This window comes from Chrysemys picta, chromosome 2 (genome assembly GCF_011386835.1).
Source record: "Chrysemys picta bellii isolate R12L10 chromosome 2, ASM1138683v2, whole genome shotgun sequence".
Classification (NCBI taxonomy): Eukaryota; Metazoa; Chordata; order Testudines; family Emydidae; genus Chrysemys; species Chrysemys picta.
This window is the reverse complement of record NC_088792.1, coordinates 43,239,709-43,255,045: the sequence shown is the minus strand read 5'-3', so window position 1 is coordinate 43,255,045 and position 15,337 is coordinate 43,239,709. Positions and strand designations below refer to the sequence as shown.

Genomic DNA, 15,337 nt, shown 5'->3' with positions numbered 1-15,337 from the left:
GAATTAAGATGTGCTAGCCCTGCTCTTAAAACAGTGTGGCCTAAAGTGAAAGTCTATAAACTTAATGCAATTGTGATTACCATTGTGCTTTTGAAATAAGATATCTTTCTTTACGTTATTAATCTATCTCTAGTTAAAATGACATTTATCACTTCCCATTCACTGTGATAGAAGAGACAAATGGGGACATATTAAACCAAGAAATACATAATCTTAAAGCTACTGGAATCTCCAGTTCAAGAACCTTTCCACCCACATCCCCACCAACAGCAAAGAATACTAAAAGTTGCCCTGCAAAAATGCAATAAAATAAATAGCTGTTGCCCTTTTTGATTCTCTATAACCTCTGAAGAAGGCAAGAAAGTTCCTTCCATCCACATTTTTTTTCCTCTACTTGTATTTTTACATTATAAAATTGAGTTTTGTCTTCTCTGCTTTATTGCAAGACTCTGTGGAGAACTAATGGGACTGACATCAAATACCAGTCAAATGAAACCTGAACAACACAGCAAGAGGCAAGTGATTTTTATTCAGAATGTTTAAAACTTTGTTTTTGCTGACCTCTTTTTAACACAGACATATATAGTTGTGAGAAGGTGTCACGGGGTATTCACTTACCACAGATGGCTCCTGGCTGTTCTGGGGAATAGCTTTCTTCTAGGCCTGGTGCCTCCCCTTGGGGGTTTCTCTCCCCCTCCTCTCACTCTGTGGTCCCTCACTCCAGAACCTGCAGCTTCCTCTTTGCGACTCGGCCCTCCGCCCAGGCAGGGCCGGCTCCAGCTTTTTTGCTGCCCCAAGTGGCGAAGAAGAAGAAAAAAAAGATAAAGCTGCGATCGGCAGCACTTCGGCAGCAGCTCTACCGCTCCGCTTCATTCTTCGGCGGCAATTCGGCGGACGGTCCTTCCCTCCGAGAGGGACTGAGGGACCTGCCACCGAATTGCCGCCGAAGACCGGGATGTGCCGCCCCTTTCCCTTGACCGCCCCAAGCACCTGCTTCCTGTGCTGGTGCCTGGAGCCGGTCCTGCGGCCAGGACACTATGGGGTTTCCCCTTCTGGGGTATGGTGTCTCACTGGACCTGCTGTCCAGGCAATGCCACTCCCTCAATGGCTGGTAGGGGAACCTGGGCCCACCTACTACTCTGGGTTCCAGCCCAGGGACCTTACAACATGCAGCCAAGGTCTAATGAGTTCCCAGTCTTGCTGTTCTCTCCCTGGGATGCTTCCTACTCCGCCTCCCAAAGGCTGTCTTCTCCACCATTCTCTGTTCTGGCTGCACCCTTCCCTGAGGGCCAGGCTCCTATGCTCTTACTCTTTCCCTGAGTTCCCTCCTTCTTTCTTTAATGCACAGATGGTTATTGCAGACTTCCTCACTATAGCCCTTCTGTTGCCAGTTTCTTGGCTTTACACTTGTTCAGCCTACACTTGCTCAGCTGAGCTTCACCTTCCAATCATGGGTTGCTTCTCCAGCATAAGCCCCCCCTGTGGGGCCTAGCACACTAATTGGATCTTTCTCAGCTTCCTTAATTCTTTCAGGGCTGGTGTGGGGTGAACACCCCATCACAGAAGGAGTCTTTTGTTCATAATTCAAGAACAATCCTCTCCCTGCCATAACTAAGGGTTGAGAGAGCTCCCAATCTACATCTCTGGTGCCTCCAAGGGAAACATCCAGCAAGACAGGGAGAATAAGACTTGACATTTCTAATGTTGCCAATATAAAAAAAGAGAGGAATAAAAATACTGTAAGATCTTCCTTCTATATTGTAAAGATACAAAAAGGGTCATGTTTCAGAAGACTCAGATCATATACATTTACCAGTCCCCACCTAGACACGTTCCACTCCATGTGGCTTTTATCCAATATTCTGAGATTCTTCACATTCAGAAAATAGCAAACTATTTTCTCTAAATTTTATTCTTTTTTTAAAACAAATTCAGCTAGTGCCAACCATGCAGAATTTCACAATGCATCCAATATATAATGGAGATTGCGCTGCAAACCTTAATTGGAGTAGTAACAGCCAATACCTGCTATAATTATGTATTTGGCAGGCTCTGGGTAATCTGAGAATAAATTCATGGGAGATTAAAGTTTGACACATGAGGAATTATAGGCTGGTGCTGAATAGGGTCTAAAGAAAAAGCACGTTCTGTGTGATTGACATTTACTCATTTAGGTTTTGATGATCTCTAGAAGAAGCTGTATCCACCTCCTGCATTTGACCGCAGAGTACCTTGCTGTGACACTGGGTCTATCATAGCTGAGTGGAAAAAGTCCCTAAACTTTCCCTGCTGACAAAAAAAATGCATTATTAACTGGACTATATAGATTTCCCTACTCTTCCTATCTCTCATTTGTGAAAATGGTATTGATTTCCCTGTGTTAGTGGTTCCTCTCTACTCATCTTTTAAACAATAAATCTCTCATAAAGCAAATTCATCAGAGCAAAGCTTTCCAAATAAATTGCCTAGGTGACGGCATGCCATATTTCACCTGCAATTTCCATCCTCTGGGGGCTAGATAAGTGAGACTTAAACTGATATGAAGAGCTTGCTTCAGATCAGAGGAACAGTAACATCACATATGAAATGTATCAAGAATCACTGTCCTTGACACTAAATGATTTGTTTCTTTCATGCAGAATGCTCAATCAGACATGTGGGTTTAAACTTTTAAGTTGTTCTGTTTTGTGAAGTTCCAAACTGCATATTGATTCAAGCAGAAGCTACTTCTGAAAGGGAATTCCAGCCCCTCTGTGAGAGAAATGCAAGTGAGTCTTAATGACACAGGGTTTGCTGCTGATGTTTACATCACCAAGCCTCTGACAACCTCTTCAGGACATTCCACTTTTTCAAGATGCAAAGCCATATTACTTGGACAAAGTTTCCCACAAAAAAAATCTTACTTGCTCCTGGAGTTTTAATACACAGGAAAGTTCTTTGATCATGAAAACAAACTGCCAAGATGGTAGTTGTGAGTATTGTTTTAGTGTTTATGAGGGAGTGGAGAAGAAAGAGCAGCACCTGAGAGAGATTAGCTCAAATGCCCCATGGGCAGCAGCATTGCCTCCTGCCTAAAGTCAACAAGGGTTGTGATCCTAGCCTTATTAGACTCTGAGGCCTATCTCGTGGCTCTGCAGATGTGTTTGTTTTGGAAGATCCACGATAAAACAAGAGGGAGGATATACAAGATATTACAGAGATCTTACAGGACAAGAGGTTACAATCCCAGGGGATGCTTTGTGCATGTGGCCTCTGAAAATGAAAAATGTCCATGTAGGTAATATTTGCTTTTTCTATATTCCCTCAGGGACATAAAAATAAAGAACAGAAGAAAATGATGTTTTATTTAAAAATATGGTCCTGGGTCACTAAGGACCAGTGGCTATTTCTCTCTGTAGAATTAAGTGGAGGGAAAAGCAGTAAGCTTTAGCCTCAAACATAGATAAGGTCTGTGGAGATGACAGGAAGTCAGGGCTGAAGATGTGAATCTGCAATGGCTAGAGCAGTGGTGGGCAACCTGTGGCCCGTGCCACTTCCTGCAGCTCCCGTTGGCTGGGAACAGCGAACCGCGGCCACTGGCAGCTGCGGGCAGCCGTGCTTGCAGATGGTCAATGTAAACAAACTGTCTTGCTGCCCGTCAGGGGATTACGCTGACGCGCCGTGTGTGGCCCGTGGGCCACAGGTTGCCCACCACTGGGCTACAGACTATAGCTGGTCAAAAGTTGGAATGTCCATTCCATGAGAATTTCCAACATTTCAAAATTTTCTTTAATTCTAAATTGAAACAAAAAGACAAAATATTGACATTTCCTATGGAAGAGAAATTCCAAATGACTTTGTTTGGGAAATATTGAAACGTTTTGTTTTGATAATGTCAAAGTGCTTTGTTGTGATAAGTTCATTTCAATGTCATTGTTTTGGAAGTGCTTCAACCTATGAAGACTTTGTTGAATCAGCATTTTCTGACAGAAGGTTGTTCCTTCAGAAGATTCTGAACAGAGTCTGAATTTGCTGTGGCCCGACAATCTCAGTTTATATTCTCAACAAGCATGGAAAGGACAAGCAATTTGGTTGAGGAAACACTATATTTGCACAATGAAGACCAGCTTAATACTGTTTTGAGAGCCACTGGAGCATTCTTAGGCAAACAAAGGTTGGAGTGTTGCAGAACAAAAGCCCTCAGTATCTGAGAGGATTACATACACTGGAATCCATGTTTGCTCTAATGTTTAAGGTGTGACTAGAAAAAGTTAACTTTAGATGCTTAAAACTAAGGACAAAACATCTGTTAAAATAATACATCACTGATTATCATATAATCATAGGCCTGGAAGGGACCTTGAGAGGTCATCTAGTCCAGTGCCCTACACTCATGGCAGGACTAAGTATTAATCCCTGACAGGTGTTTGTCTAATATACATGATATTATACATTATATACATGAATTAAGACCAGACCCATCTCCATTATCCAAACCACTAAGAAAATTGCATATTAAAAGTATTTTGGCCAAGCCACAATACCTGGCCTAAGAACTGTTGAATGAGATCTAAGCTTATTAAGTCCTTAGGAAGTTGAAAACTCACTAAATGTGCCACACAATGCTGGGACCCCAGGCCCTTGTATATGGTGGTGCTTTGGTTCATCTTTTGACTTGTCTGTTTGGAATGGTGTTCCATCCTCACTGGCCATTTTTCCTGAGAGCTGTCACTTCATTAAGCACACACCTCTTGAGCAGTCTTTCCAGAGAACAAAGGGAAATCAGAAGCAATAATAAAAGGAATAATAAAGGTATTACAAATGGATAGAATATTTAACAGGGAGAACAAGGAGGAAGAAGCAAGGCATTAAGCCAATTATAAGAAGGAAGGCTAAAGAAGCAGCAAAAAAAGAAAAGAAAAAGGAAGAGCAGGATTAGGAATAAAAGAGAAAACACACAGATCTAGGCCTAAAGAGGTCATAGCTGCTGCCTTCCACAGAAATGAAATCAGATAGGGATCCTAATAGCCATTGATTGTTAAAGAAAGGAAAAATATTGCTATAAATAGGTACAGTAGAAATTTCGCATATGAACAGGAGCAGGAGAGGCAACTACTAAATACAGTTAGCACAAACATTTATGAAAGTGCAGTATACACAACTGAAAATGGAACAGATGGCGGACAATGGTGATTTACTGCATTTCAGATCCTGATGGGGAGTGATTTATTTCAGGTCCTAGAGGAGAAAGAGATGAAGTATGTACTTTATTATCTGATACAATGCTGCGGAAGAGAGCAGTGATTTTGAAGGGTTTGAAGAGATACATATGGCTGATAAGGCGGAAGGAAACAAGGACAAAGTTTAATTAAGACATGGGAAATCAGAAAGAAAACGCAAACACTGGCAGGCAGATGGACTTGATGACCTAACAGGTCTTTTCCATCTCAGATTTGCAAGAGTGTAGGTCAGCTCCATGGTGACCGTGGGATCTGAATGACAGATACTGGAATATCATGACAGCACTTGGCTTTCTGGAAGGCTTCACTAGGACTGTCCAACAAGAGAAGGAAATGTTAAATGCATTTGAAAATATGAAAGCCACTGATTGTCAGGGCTCTGCTTTACCCCAACCCCTCCCCTTTATTTTCTAATAATGCAGTAGCTCAAAGGAAGCTCTCAATTGCATGAATCAGATTTTTTTAAAATGCTGGCAGTACACAGAATGCAGCGTCTCTCTTCATTCTGCCCCAAGACTAACACTCCACAGCTACTCCTAGAAGAGCTGCAGCTCAGGTTTCAACTTCTTCTGATGTCACATTCCTAGTCCCACAAAGATTTGGCCAAAATCCGTCACCCAAAAGGGCAAGTTGGGGCCATATATTTTCCAATATGAAAGGGAAGGGAAAGAATATTTAAAACAACCCCCTTGAGGACATTTTAAACACAAAAAAGATCAGGAAAGGGCTTTTTTAAATTGGTCCACTGCTAATAAAATGAGCTTAGTGATATGTAAGGAGCCAGATCCTCAGCTGGTGGGATAGCTCTACTGATGGCTTCAGTAGAACTACATTGGGTCTCCAGTGGAACTTCAATAAAGCTACAATACTTAATCATGCCTCAGCAAAGGGAAAGGACTAGAGGACCTCTGGATGTCCCTTCTAGCCCTAGGGATTCTATGACTGATTTACACCAGCTAAGAATAGTCAGTGATCATTTAAATTCACTAGCAGTGGTTTTCCAAGGACTGAGTTGTAAGTGGCGTGGCAAATAATTGGCCTGGAGAGGTGGGGAACTGCCTCAACCCACTTCAGTCATTATTTTATGATGATAAAACAAAGTTCTGGAGTAGCAATTCCCTGTGTAAAACTGTCAATAATATAGTATGTATATAACAAAACCATCTGCAGCGCATTCTGCTTATGGAGACATACTACTGTCAAGATCATTCGCAGATGATCTGGCATCAGATAATTCTTCTATGGGCTGTGGTGGGGGTAGGGAACATAAGTAGTGACTACTGTTGGTCAACAATTCACTAAGGCTTGGAGTCTGTCTAGCCTTTACATGGGGTAGGAAAAGAGGTAGTAAAGAGCTTTCTTCTAATCACGGAGTGACTGATGTAAGGGCTGGGTAGAATTGCAGTCCCTGTGCTCTTGGCTATGGGCCTACCCCCATCATGCATCAACAACAGAGCTTAGGGGGGCATAGCACTCTGTGTATTCTCTCTGCACACTGGGAAGGATCTGGAGGCATTTTCTGAACTCTGTTGCTCCCGCTAGTGAGGGGTGGCTCTGCACTACTTCTAACTCAGGCCTGGTTCTGAATATCACCAAATAACCCTAAAAACGATATGTTTTAAATAGAGCTGGTTGGATAAACATTAGTGATACATTAGTAAAATCTGACTTGTGATTCAGTTTAGCCATATTCATGAATCAGTCAATCAATCAGTTCCTCCTGCGTGGCTCCTCCAAGCAGTGCACAGGTCAGAATCTAGCCCACAGTGCTCAGTTCTGAGAAAATCTGCAGGCTATTATCTGTTCGGACTAATGATTTGAACAAGTCCAGATAGTGAACACATTCAGGAAAATCTTGGTCAGAGAGCAGGCAGCTTGTGAACAGGACAGAGGCCCACATGTATCAGACAGTATGTATAATTCACAAAAAGAACAGGAGTACTTGTGGCACCTTAGAGACTAACAAATTTATTAGAGCATAAGCTTTTGTGGGCTACAGCCCACTTCTTTGGATGCATGTAGAGTGGAACATATGCATCCGAAGAAGTGGGCTGTAGCCCACGAAAGCTTATGCTCTAATAAATTTGTTAGTCTCGGATACAGACTAACACGGCTGCTACTCTGAAACCTATGTATAATTCAGTCAGCTGTAGCTTTATAAACAATACACACAGTGCATCTTACCTGTAGTGTGTGTCCATTGTGTGTCTGTGTGTGAGATTACAAACATAACTGGAGCAGGCCTTTGATATATATATATATATATATACATATATACATTCTTTTATTTAACTATGTTCTAGAAGAGGAAAGAATAAACATTAACAAACAATTTTGACCTTCCCTAAGGCTTTGCCATGAAATCATCTTGTAATTTATGGTTTGATTTTTTTCAAAAAAGACTTTTATTGGATGAACAAACTTGTGTGCATAAAAGAGTTCATCAGTCAAGAATATATATATACACACAATCCTTAAAGATGGGGCTCCTCGTTTAAAAAAAGAAAGAGTAATGAAAAATGTTTTGAGTATGAACTGGAATCCAGACAAAAGCGGAAAAACCTGCCCTATTTGTGTTTTATGGTACACTGGTATCTTTTCAAGGTTATGCTTGTGTGTCAGCACTCAACAGATCTAAGGTGAGATAAAGCATCCATTCTCTTTTTTGCAGAGCCTCTGGGATCTTTAAAACCAAAAAAACCCTTATGATTTAACAACCTTAATTGTCTCACACTGGGGTTAGACAGAAAAGCTCATTAGGACATACAGACATAGTGCAGATGTTCCACTGATGACAAGCCAGTACAGGGAGTATATTTCTCTTTTGCCTTCTCCCCGTTTTTAAATTTCTTGTCTAACCCCATTCCCCCAACACATTTACCATTGATATGAATGTCTAGAGTGACATTTATTAGTAAGAATGAGACTGCAACAATGTTAGCTGTCTTGCAGTGTATGTAGTGTAACAAGAGCCCTAGCACTGGTGACCATGAGCACAACTGAAAGCTGTCCTGCAATGTTATTCCATTCTGTTAAAGTAAGTCTTTTGAGGGGGAGGAAGCATATTCCTCTGTGTGCTGTGAATTCTAATCTGTGTTTATTTATTGCTGTGTATCTAGTGATCTGCTGGGCTGTCAGCACTAGGAAATGCGCAAAGCATCAAGATGCCAGGCTCGCCAGGCAGCTAAGTTGCTGCATTTGTGTCACAAATCCGATCTGAGTGAAAGCCCTGTATCAGCTCTGGGATCTGACTCAGCTGGAGTGATGAGCTTTCCCTGGTTTGCAATGCCAAACTGGCCTCTCTTCCACAAGGCAGAAAATTTGCAGGGCAGCTGGATGAAGAGGACCTGTGACACTTTGACCTCTGCAGTATATTTTTCAGACTCCAGTGCATCAGGAGAGCTCAAAACATTACTTTTAGAAGTGTTTGTTTAAAAAGAAGTTTCCCCCAGTCTGAGGAAGATTAAGAAATTGCTCCAAGTTATATTTTCATTTTGAAAATTCATCTGAAATATTGAGCAAGAAAGCGATGAAGAGTCTAAAACATGTTCTGTGAAATGCTTTGGGGACTTTTGGAAAAGCACCTAAGAAAGAGAAAAAGGAAGAGAACAGAGTGCCCCCAAACTGCTATTTTGATTAGAACAAAATTCTCCAAAGAAAAATCCATGAAGCTGAAACAGAAGATTTTTAAGACAACTCCACAGCACTAAAATTATCACTTTGCCACCATTAGCTGAAAATAGGGGCAAAAGTAAATTAAATTGTCAGGAAATAGGGTGGCAAGTTGCTGGCAACAGCAAACCATAACATTAAGATAAATAAAGTAACAGTTGGAATGTGAACATGCTGCCCTGAAAAACTGAGATAATTGTTTACAGTTTGGGATGTGTGGAATGTTGGCATGCGTCCAAGTAAAAAGCGGAGCATGCTCAGTACAAATGTGGGCTAAAGGTGATCTAAATTGGTCAGTGGAGCATGCTCAGCACAGAAATAGGCTAACGTTTACAGACCATAATACTAAAGAGGCCATAATATTCGGTTACCATAATATTCAGTACAGCCTATAATATCCAAAAGTGGTAAACACTGACGCAACAATCATTTTTCCAACAATTGTGATTGGAGAATAAAGAGAAGGATTAAAAAGTAGCCAATAGAATGTTTGCAATGATCATAATGTGGGTGTGCTCAAAAGGGGTCTGATGACTGGCAAAACTGTACAAAAGGCAGTGTGCCAAAAGGGATTTTTAAGTCATCGGTTATGGAGAGGGAGAAGTCAGGAGCAGGAGAAGTAGAAGGAAGAAGAAGAAGCAGGACCAGCTGCAGGGTGAACGGCAGTAGAGGTGGCTGCTGGTACAGAGCAGAAAAGGACCATGACAGCAGACGGAGAGACGCCTCCAGAGAAAGTGAGTGTGCTGATAGATAGTTATAAGATAGATATAGGCATGTATACATACTAAATTAATAAAGCTGTGTGTAATGTATGTTATATTAATCTACATGTAGAGTGTGTCAGGATGTGTATATATAAGGATTGCTGTTAGCAAACTGCAGGCGAGTGGTCACCGCATGCAGAGCTCAGCCACTTAGTATTGCTCTAACAGTATGTCATTACAGTTTGGGTACTTTTAGCCTGTACCTAAGTATTATGTTAATAAAAGGGATTCATGTTTAGATTATTGTATCAGGAATTACTGTTTGCACCAAAATAAACAGGTGCCTTGTTTTGGAATAATACTGCCTGTGTGTCAATCATTTTTATCAGAAGTTTGTATCCATGTCCTCTCAGGAAAACAGGTCCCATCTGTTCTGGGGAGTATCCAAAACGAGAAACCTGGGTAAACCCAATATTCCTTGCCTGTCTTGAGAACCCATACCAGACAGAAACAGATTAGAGGACAGGTGGGCTGTCTTAGAGGGGACTCTTGGCAAACCTGGGAGGGGAGGGACAATAGGTGAGCTATTCTGGGGGTACCCTAAATTTGTTTTGGGGATAACAAAACCATATAGAAAAAATCATTTGGGACTGGCTTTTCAAAAGTCCTTCCCTCCCTCTTCCAAAACCCGTGTTGCTTACGTAATATGTTTTCTTCTTGACATGGCAAATAATTCCATGGCCATTTTCATCTTCAGAAAATACTGAGATGCTTCAAGCATATCATAAAATCCATCTGCACACACAGAAATAACATGTAGTAAGTGTATAGCTCATTTACACATGGACATACTGCAGAAGTATGTTGGCTCCTACAATATTTTGTATATTTCTAACTGGAAGAAACCGAGAGTAAAGCCAGTTATACCACTCATCAACTTCCAACTTTCAATCAGGGCCGGCTCCAGGCACCAGCTTACCAAACAGGTGCTTGGGGTGGCCACTTCGGAGAGGGGAGGCACGTCCAGCTGTTCGGCGGCAATTCGGCGGACTGTCCCTCACTCCTGCTCGGAGCGAAGGACCTTCTGCCGAATTGCTGCCGCAGATCGCAACTGCGGTTTTTTGTTGTTGTTGTTGTTGTTGTTTTTTGTTTGGCTGCTGAGGGCCAAAACCCTGGAGCTGGCCCTCCTTTCAATTTTGCTTTCCTCCTTTGTTGAAGAAACTGTGAGAAGACCAAGAGCTCTCCTAGAGCCAACAAGAACTAAAGAACATGCAGATGGTGCTCTCTCTGGCTAAGAAATTAATAACGAAGAAATTTCCCCTCCACCCCAAGGCCCTCCAGTTGTGGAGAGGAATAGAGAATCTGATGGCAGCTCTGAGTAAGGGACAGTAACGGCAGTGAATTGAGGTTAAGTGCTGCTGAGCCTTTTATGGATGAGAATTACCATTACAATTAGTGCCTATGGACAGGAACTCTCTTCCTCTACGACCAACAAGTCCAAAAATTAACCTCCTGTGGAACAGATGTTCATATGCCTTTCCTGATCTGCATAGCACACCACATTTATCCTTTCTTGTTAACTCCACTGAATTTTCTTCCTCGCAATGCATTCTACACTGGTTTGAAATGTTTCACCAACAATTAATTTCTTACTACCAAAGGTTATGGTGGATTCTCCACCATTGAACATTTTAAAATCCAGATTGGATGTTTTTCTAAAAGACATGCACTAGTTCAAACAGGAATTAATTCAGAGAAGTCCTACAGCCTGTGTTATGCAGCAGGTCACACTAAATTATCACAATGGTCCCTTCTGACCTTATACTCTGTGAAAACTGGTATTCTATGTCTATGAGAGAGAGGACATATTTAAACCATAGCTTCAGGGCACATTCAGTTAGTGGAACTTCCTAGGCTAGCAGCTCTGAAGGCTAAATTCTGAAGGCTGAATCAAGTGCTGTAGTACCTGAGCACTCTTGTTACCAAGTGGTTTGAGCAGGTAAATTTTAGTCTATTTACTATATTAAGTTCAATTGCTATACTCAAAGCATTTTAAGGAGGCACAATTAAGTACTAAAAATGAGGAACTGCCAAACTTTAGGTTGCATGTAGAATTGTACTTTGTCACAGTATTCCATACACACAAGGGGCAATCAGGATCCAGAGACCCACCCCAGGGAAAATTAGGTGGTCTGAACCACAAAGAGTAAGCAATTGAATCAACTGGTTGTATACCATGTTATTGTGGATAACTGTGTGACAATAAGGTCTTTTGTGAAAGCTTGTGTAACCCTTCTGCCTGTCTGAGTTGGCAGCAACAAGGGCCGGGTTCAGTATCTAGGGATTCCGTTTCAGTAACACAATGCAAAACCGGCTCAAGCCCCCACCCAGTGACCTGGGACAATTACATACCACCCCCCGGGCGCCGCTAAGAGGCAATACTTCCCCTCTCGCAAGCACGGAGTCTGAGTGTAGCAAAATCCTTTTAATAAAGGAGGGAAACAATGCGGCATTATGTTGGGGAAACATCACAAACAGGATTCATAACACAAACCATGAGCAAAAGACACCCCCCCCCCTCCCCAAGTAAGTTTGGCAGTATCCTTTTCCCCTCAGGGTCTTAAGTCCAGCAACCCAAAAATCGCCCAAAAGTCCAACAACCCCAAAGTCTCTGTCCCTGGTCAGTGCAGCCCCAGAGTTCAAAAGTTTATCTGCAGAGTTTTACCTCCCAGCCTGGGTGAGTGGCAATGGGGAAGGGGGGCACAGGGGTGTTAAGGGGCACCTTATGTGGTCCAAGGCTGACTGCCCCACCTCTCCGTGGGGTTCTGCTGCAGCCTTCACCGCGAGACACTCTGCCAGCTGCTCTGCTCCACACAGCCGTCCCATGAGCTGCTCCTGCCATTCCGTGAACTGCTCTGCTCCGCCAGCCGCTCCGCTCCACCAGCCATCCCGCAAACTGCTCCACTCTGCCAGCCGCTCCACTCCACCAGCCGTCCTATGAGCCACTCCAGCCTTCCTATGAACTGCTCTGCCAGCCGTTCCACAATCTATCCTCAGGCCCCCCTACTACTTAACACAGCACTCAGTGATTTAAGCTCTTTAGTGATTTCAGCTTGTAGTAGGGGCGCCTCAGTGGTGGAGCACCATTGGCCCAAAGTGAATTCAGCTTAGAAGCCTGTAACTAGACTCCTAATGGAATCAAAATTAGGTCTGATATTCCACAGCGGAGAAGGGGGGGTGTGCAATTGGTGTTTCAGGCCCTCAAAGGGGGCCCGTACCATCAGGTACAAATACTTGTCTTCAGCCTCTCTCAATTCACTGGGTTGTGGAACCCATGTTCCTTGTCTAGTGAGTGCTACTTAGTTGATGGCGAGTCCCTCTGTCATAAAAGAGTTCCACTGTACTTGATTCACATAATCAGGGTAACAACACTTTATTCTTCCTGCCCCAATAACAGAGAAACTGGGGATCCCACAGCAGCCAAAGTGACCATTTGGGCTGCTGTGGGCTCATGCTAGGCAGGGTGAGTGTGCCTATGCAAACAAGATCAGCCCCTGAAGTTCTTTTCCACAACTCATCACAATTCACCACCAGATGTCAGGGTAGAGCTCATCCTGACTCTGCTTACACTTGTAATGTTCTGAACTTGGTCATTAGAAGATATGTATCCAGATTGTGGTTATGAATGTATGCATGTGTAATTGTAACTAGGTTACAACTGCCAAATCACCTTACAACAAGGGGTGAAGTCATCAGTCATGGAAGGGCACCTCTCTGTCTAGTTGTTTACAGAAAACTAGCTGCAAGCATCTAGCATTGTACAACCTGGAGAAAGACAACGGTGGACCATAGTTGTATGCAGTTTTGGTGTAGCCATGTGTAGTGAGCCGGTGTGGCTCCCCGCCGCCCTGGAAGGGGAACAGCCCATCCGGAGGCCAGAGTGGGTGGAGCTAGGGAGCTCTGAGCCCACCCCTCAGAGGGTCAGGCGGCGACCCGGAAGTATAAAAATTCGCCCTCACACCTCAGTCAGGCCCCAGCCGCCGGAGAGACCAGACGTCTCCAGCCTTGCTCGTGGCTGGGAAGACCCCGTGGCCCAAGGCGCCCGCTACCCGGAGGAGCCGCCGGACTTGCCGAACAATCTATGGCCTGACGAACCCATGGTCCAGGATCTCCCCGAGGCCAACACCAGCCCCCAGGTAGGCCCCGAGGGGGAGTGTGGAAGTAGCCCGGGGGCAGCCGACCCCAGTCGGGCTGCAGCACTGCCAGAACCTATGTCACTGTGTTGCGGCCAGGATCCCCACTGACTAAGCAGCGGGCCTTCTGCCGCTGCTAGGGCTGTGATGCAGTGGAGTGGGAGGGCCTGCATCCCCCCTGCCATCCAACCCGTGGGTGGCAGTCTCCCCCTCTCCACGGCCTTTTGAGGCTTGGGCCTACTATTGTTGCTCAGCCCTGACTGAGGGCCTGAGCTCCTGACTCAGTGTTTGTTGCCCTGCCCTGACCTAGGGCCTGGGCTTAATACTGTGTACTATTGTTGCTCAGTCCTGACTGAGGGCCTGAGCTCCTGACTCAGTGTTTGTTGCCCCGCCCTGACCAAGGGCCTGGGCTAAATACTCCTGCTTGCTGCTCAGTCCTGACTGAGGGCCTGAGCCCTGACATAGCATTGGTGCCCGCCCTGAACCAGGGTCGGGCTTACCTGTGTTCCGGGACCGCAAGGGCTGCCGAGGGAGATCCTGCAGCCGGACAAAGTACCCAAGCACCAGTAGGTAGTAAGCCGGTGTGGCTCCCCACCACCCCAGAGAGGGTCGAGCCCCGGCAAACACTTGTACACCATGGTATTCCCAGGATATTAGAGACACAAGGTGGATGAGGTAATATTTTTAATGGACCAACTTCTGTTGGTGAGAGAGACAAGCTTTTGAGCTACACAGTGCGCTTCCTCAGGTCTTCCTCTGAAGAAGAGCTCTGTGTAGCTTGAAAGCTTCTCTCTCTCTCTCTCTCTCTCATCAACAGAAGTTGGTCCAATAAAATACCTCAGGCACCTTGCCTTTCTAGTGGAGGACCATTACAGTTAATGGAAAGACATTGAAATGGAAAAGAAAACCCCAGTCTGGAAAAACTAAGGAATGAGGGAGTCCCCCCAACCCCATGCTCTATGTAACCATGAATTACCATAGTTTGAGAGAAAGGAAAATAAACAAAAAAAACACCCCTCTCCCACAAACCATGTTTAAAGGGAAGAGGGTTTGAGGAGAAGGCTATTCAGAAACCGAGAGCCAGTATCTAGGTGGGCTGCTATCCATGGAGCACTGGATCCTCTCTAGGACAGAGGGTGTTCTGGAAAACTGTTCAGAGGGCACGCTAGATAACTTGTATTAGAAAAGGGAATTTAGCTAATATGGAAGTGTAAAGTCTGAGATTGTGTCTCGTTTATTTTTTGTGTAACTTGTATGTGTTTGCTTCCCCTTACTAGTTCATCTTTGAATCTGTGGATTTTTTATTAAACTTTGTTTATTTTTACCCCAAGCAGGTCTCTGTTGTGCAAAGTGTGTGGAGTGTATGTGGCAAAGTGAACTGATAACTGGGGGGGGGGGGGGGGGAGGTTTCACTCCTTTAGGGGTGATGAACCAGAGAAGAAAAGTCAGTGTGTCTGGTAATTAAGAACATGGGGAGATGGAATTGGGGAGGCTTGGGTGTAGTTGAGGTCACTCTCCAAGGAGTAATAGGTTGGTGGAAGCCAGGATT

General features: G+C 44.0%; 1 long non-coding RNA gene across 1 annotated transcript in view; it reads left to right on the top strand.

Moving 5' to 3' along the window:
* Positions 1-15,180, top strand: part of LOC122174330 (uncharacterized) — a 37,215-nt gene extending 22,035 nt beyond the window's left edge. The window contains exons 2-4 of the long non-coding RNA XR_010598250.1: positions 447-515; positions 8,339-9,625; positions 10,814-15,180. This is a non-coding gene — a long non-coding RNA (uncharacterized LOC122174330). The remainder of the gene's footprint in view (positions 1-446; positions 516-8,338; positions 9,626-10,813) is intronic.
* The last annotated feature ends 157 nt before the right edge of the window (positions 15,181-15,337 follow it).